Genomic DNA, 6,144 nt, shown 5'->3' on the forward strand with positions numbered 1-6,144 from the left:
CCCAGGCGCTAGAGTAGCTCTGGTCGCGGCAGAGCGATGCCCTGGAGGGACAGAGCATCACCCCCTGGTGGGCAGAGCGTAGCCCCTGGTGGGCATGCCGGGTGGATCCCGGTCAGGTGCATGCGGGAGTCTGTCTGACTGTCTCTCCCCATTTCTGGCTTCAGAAAAATACAAAAAAAAAAAAAAAGGATATGGTGTAGGTAATTTTGGAATGTGAACTGTGACAGGTCTCTTCAGCCCCTAGTTGGAGATTGTTACAGTCATCTCAACCCTGTCAGATCAGTGGGTCCCATCCCACAACTCTTTCCCTTTGAATGTCTTTGTTTATATTTGCTATGTCTTTAATTAGGTGTTTGTAATGACCATCTATTGTTCTAAGGTCTTTGAGCATCCTAGCAATCATTTTAAACTCTGCATCCAATAATTTGGTTATATCTGACTCATTTAGTTCCTTTTCTGGGGATTTCATTTGTGTTGCATTTTTCTGCCTTTCCATTTTGTCTGTGTATAAGAAATTTTTGCCTCCGGAGTCTAATGGGTGTGACCTCTGTTTTCACTAGGTGTAGTCTGTCTGGAGGCCCACCACCCCCTCTGCCTCTGCTGCCTAGGGCCCATCTGTGCCTTGATTCAGGTATGGACATTGCTGGTGCCAGCCCGTTGGGGCTGTTGCTGTGGTTTCTGCCTCTCCTCCACAAAAGGGATTTTGATCATGTGCCTGGGTCTACAAGCCTTGGTGGCCTCGGCCTTAGCCTTACCCCCATGGGTGGGGTTATGCGCCATTCACAGGCACACGCCTCAGCACTGTAGGCAAGGGTGAACACCTATGCTCAGCTGCAGGGTTCGAACTGTTTCTGGGCTTTTGCCCCACCCCCTTGGGAGGAGTCTTCTCGGGTTGACTGCAAGCCTCAGCTCCACAGGCTGGGTGGGACTCTGCTTGTTTTGGGCTTTTGCCCCACCCCCATGGGAGGAGCTGGCTCATATGTCAGGCAGCATGCCTCGGTTTCACAAGCTTTTGAGGCTGCGTGCCCGCACTGTTGCTCAGTGGTGAGTCTCCACCCTTTCCAGGGCTCCCGCCCTTCCCCCTGCAGGCGGGATTGCAGGCAGTCCCACGCTGGGCCTGACCACATTTGCGCATCACCTCCACTCCTGCTGGGCAAGACTGAGCTCATGCCCAAGCTTTAGTCAAGGCCAGCTGGCTTCTACCCTTGCCAAAGGAACTGCATTTCCATGATCCGCCACTGCCTGTCCTCCAGCAAGCCCTCAGCCATGTGGTTGTGGGCGCTGCAGCTAAAACCCTAACACTCAGTACTATAGTCCCAAAAGCTCCCTCTTTCTAAGTGACTCTGCTCTCAGTGCCGTGGGAAAGCTTGTTTGGCTGGTGTCCTGCTTCCCTTTGCTGGTATTGCTGTTTCCAGGAGAAATATTCACTTCAGATTTGGGGAGTGACTCAGTCAAAGGGTTAAGGTGGCTGTACTTCAAAGTGTTTATCCCTGTGCCTCCTAGATAACACTCTCTTCATGCTGCTCCAGTCTTCTCCTCTCTCCCTGTCCCCCGGAACCCTGGGTGGGTGGTTGTGAGAGAGGTTTTCACTTCCCACCACGCGAGTCTCTCTGGGTTGCCATTTGTTCCGGGGAGCTGGGCAGCCCTCTCTGCATTTTTGCTATTAATTTTTGCCCTTTGAGTATATTTAATTGTACACTTAATTATTCTTTTTGTAGCATATTTATCTTTTCTCCACATTTGTCAGTTACATATACTCTTGTGATGAATGTCTTTGTGCTTTTTTTACTCTTAATATTTTTAATTAATATTTTTTAAATTTTATTTATTCATTTTTAGAGAGGAGAGAGAGACAGAGAGGGAGAGAGAGGAAAGAGAGACAGAGAAAGAGATGGGGGAAGAAGCTGGAAGCATCAACTACGATAGGTGCCTTGACCAGGCAAGCCCAAGGTTTCAAATAGGCAACCTCACCATTTCCAGGTGGACGCTTTATCCACTGCACCATCACAGGTCAGGCCTACACTTAATATTTTTTAGATGAATTCTAAGAGTTGTATTTATGGAATCAAAGCATATGAACTTACATTAAGTCTGTTAATGTGTATGGACAAATATAAATATTTACTTTTTCAGAAAGAAAAGTTTGCTGTTTTCCCTAGGTTTCATTTTGTCTGGCTGGTGCAGTTTCTGGCTGAGGCTTAGAGTGATGTGTCTGCCAGCTGCAGACCTCATCCGAAGCAAGTCAGGAAGAAGGATAAGCACGGCAGTGGCCTGGCCCAGAGGATGGGTTTCAGATGAGCAGTTAAGTGTGGAAAAGGAAAGTGTTGAGAAAGATTAAGTGCCCTTCAAATATTTGGCTTGTGGGGAAAATGCCCCTGCTTTATCAGCTTATTGATATTCTTTTTTTATTTTTAACGTTATTATTTTTTATTAATTTTAATGCAGTGACATTGATAAATCAGGGTACATATGTTCCGAGAAAACATCTCCAGATTATTTTGACATTTCATTATGTTAAATACCCCTCACCCAAAGTCAAATTATTTTCTGTCACCTTATATCTGGTTTCTTTTGTGTGCCTCCCTTCCCCCCACCCTCTCTCTCTCCTTCCTTGCCCCCTCCCAACCCCTCATTACGATTACATTTCTTGTTCAAGTCTCTGAGTATTATTTTTATGTCCCATTTATGTATGGGTTCATATAGTTTTTATTTATTTATTTGTTTCACTCCATATAATGTTATCAAGGTCCATCCATGTTATTGTAAATGATCCAATGTCATCATTTCTTATGGCTGGGTAGTATTCCATATTATATATGTACCAAAGCTTTTTAATCCACTCGTCCTCTGATGGACACTTGGGTTGATTCCAGATCTTCACTATTGTAAATAATGCTGCCACAAACATGGGGGTGCATTTCTCCTTTTGGAATAGTTCTATGGTGTTCTTATGGTATATTCCTAAAAGTGGGATAGCTGGGTCAAAAGGCAGTTCGATTTTCAACTTTTTGAGGAATCTCCATACTGTTTTCCACAGTGGCTGCACCAGTCTGCATTCCCTCCAGCAGTGCAGGAGGGTTCCCTTTTCTCCACATCTTCACCAGCACTTATTCTGTGTTGTTTTGTTGAAGAGCACCATTCTGACTGGTATGAGGTGATATCTCATTGTGGTTTTAATTGCATTTCTCTAAGGATTAGTGATGTTGAGCATTTTTTTATATGCCTATTGGCCACCTGTATGTCCTCTTTGAAGAAGTGTTTATTCATTTATTTTTCCCATTTTTTGATTGGATTGTTTGTATTTCTGATGTTAAGTTTTACAAGTTCTTTATAAATATTGATTATTAACACCTTATCAGACATATTGTCAAATATGTTCTCTCATTGTGTAGTTTGTCTTTTTATTCTGTTCTTATTGTCTTTAACTGTGCAGAAGCCTTTTAGTTTGATATAGTCCCATTTGTTGATCCTGTCTTTTATTTCACTTGCCCATGGAGATAAATGAGCAAATATACCGCTGCAAGAGGTGTTGGAAAGCTTACTGCCTATGTTTTCTTCTAAGATGCTTATGATTTTATGGCTTACATTTAAGTCTTATATCCATTTTGAGTTTATTTTTGTGAATGGTGTAAGTTGGTGGTCTAGTTTCATTCTTTTGCAGGTAGCTGTCCAATTTTCCCAACACCATTTATTAAAGAGGCTGTCTCCATTTTATGCCCTTACCTACTTTGTCAAATATCAGTTGTCCATAGAACTGTGGGTTTATTTCTGGGTTCTTTGTCTGTTCCGTTGATCTATAGGCCTGTTCTTATGCCAGTAGCACCCTGTTTTGAGTACAATGGCCTTGTAGTATAACTTGATATCAGGAAGTGTGATATCTCCCAATTTATTCTTCTTTTTTAAGATTGCTGAGGCTATTCATGTTATTTTTTGGTTCCATATAAATTTTTGCAATATGTGATCTATATCTTTAAAGTATGTCATTGTTATTTTAATTGGTATTGCATTGAATTTATAAATTGCTTTGGGTGATATAGACATTTTAATGATGTTTATTCTTCCTAACCATTAGCATGGTATATGCTTCCACTTGTTTGTATCTTCCTTGATTTCTTTTATCAACGTTTTATAATTTTTCAAGTACAAGTCTTTAGTCTCCTTGGTTAAATTTACTCCTAGGTACTTTGTTTTTTTGGTTGTAATAGTGAATAGAATTTTTTTCTTAATTTTTCTTTCTGACTGTTCATTTCTGGTGTATAAAAATGCCTCTGATTTCTGAGTATTAATTTTATATCCTGCCACTTTGCTGAATTTGTTTATCAGTTCCAGTAGTTTTTTGACTGAAACTTTAGGGTTCTTTATATACAATATCATATTATCTGCAAATAATGATAGTTTTACTTCTTCTTTTCCAAATTGAATGCCTTTTTTTCTTCTTGTCTGATTGCTGTGGCTAGGACTTCCACGACTATGTTGAATAAGAGTGGTGAAAGGGTGCACCCCTACCTTGTTTCTGATTTTAAGGGAATTGCTTTTACTTTTTGCCCATGGAGTATGTCAGCTATCGGTTTGTCATAGATGGCCTTTATCATGTTGAGCTATGTTCCCTGTTTTTCCACTTTGCTGAGAGTTTTGATCATGAATGGGTGCTGGATTTTATCAAATGCTTTTTCTGCATCTATTGAAATTATCATGTGATTTTTCTCCTTCCTTTTGTTTATGCGATGAATCACATTAATTGATTTGCCAATAATATACCAGCAATAAATCCCACTTGATCATGATGTATGATTTTTTTTCCATATATTGCTGGATCTAGTTTGCTAATATTTTGCTGAGAATGTTAGCATCTAAATTCATCAGGGATAATTTTCTTTTTTGAGTTGTCTTTGCCTGGCTTTGGAATCAGAATTATGCTTGCCTCATAAATGGAGCTTAGAAGTCTTTTCTCCTCTTGAATTTTTTGAAATAGCATAAGGATAGGAGTTAGTTCTTCTTTTAATATTTGGTAGAATTTGCCTGTGAAGCCATATGGCACAGGGCTTTTCTTTGTTGAAAGTTTTTATAATTGTTTTGATCTTATTTGTTGTAATCCATATATTTAGGTTTTTTTATTCTTTTATATTAATTTTTGAAAGATTATCTGTTTCAAAGAATTTGTTCATTTCACCTAGATTGTCTAATTATTTGGCATACATTTCTTTATAGTATTCTTTTCCAATCCTTTGTATTTCTGTTGTGTCAGTTGTTATTTCTCCACTCCCATTTTTAATTGTATTTATTTGAGTTCTCTCTCTTTTTTTCCTTGGTGAGTCTTGTTAAAGGTTCATTGACCTTGTTTACCTTTTCAAAGAACCAGCTCTTGGTTTCATTGATCCTCTGTATTTTTTTTTTAGCCTCGATGTCATTTATTTTTGTACTGTTCTTTATTATTTCCTTCCATCTTTTTCCTCTGAGCTTTACTTGCTGTTCTTTTTTTAGTTCTTTTAGATGCAGGATTAAGTTGTTTATTTGAGCTTTTTCTAGCTGCTTGAGGTATGCTTGTAATGCTATGAACTTCTTTCTCAGGACTGCTTTTGCTGATTTTCAGTTTTTGTATACTCATTTTCATTTGTTTCTAGGAATTTTTAAATTCCTTCTTTGATCTCATTGTTAATCCATTTGTTATTTAATAACATGCTATTTAGTTTCCACGTGTTTGACTATTTTTCTTTGTGTTTTTTTTGTAGTTGATTTCATGCCATTGTGATCAGAAAAGATGCTTGATATTTCAAACTTTTTAAATTTGTTGAGATTTGTTTTGTATCCTAACATGTGGTGTATCCTAGAGAATGTACCATGAGCACTTGAAAAGAATGTATATTCTGCTGCTTTAGAGAAAAAGGTTCTGAATATATCTATTAAATACAGTTGATCTAGTGTGTCCTTTAAGTCTGCTGTTTCTTTGCTAATTGTTTCTCTTGAGGATCTATCCAGTGATATTGGTGGGGTATTGAAATACCCTACTATTATACTATTTCTATGGATCTTGCCTTTTATGTCCATCAAAGTCTGCTTTATATATTTAGGTGCTCATATATTAGGTATGTAGATATTTATAATGGCTACATCTTCCTGTTGGATTGCTCCCTTTATCATTATGCA

The sequence above is a fragment of the Saccopteryx leptura genome, unplaced genomic scaffold (assembly GCF_036850995.1).
Source record: "Saccopteryx leptura isolate mSacLep1 unplaced genomic scaffold, mSacLep1_pri_phased_curated manual_scaffold_25, whole genome shotgun sequence".
NCBI lineage: Eukaryota > Metazoa > Chordata > Mammalia > Chiroptera > Emballonuridae > Saccopteryx > Saccopteryx leptura.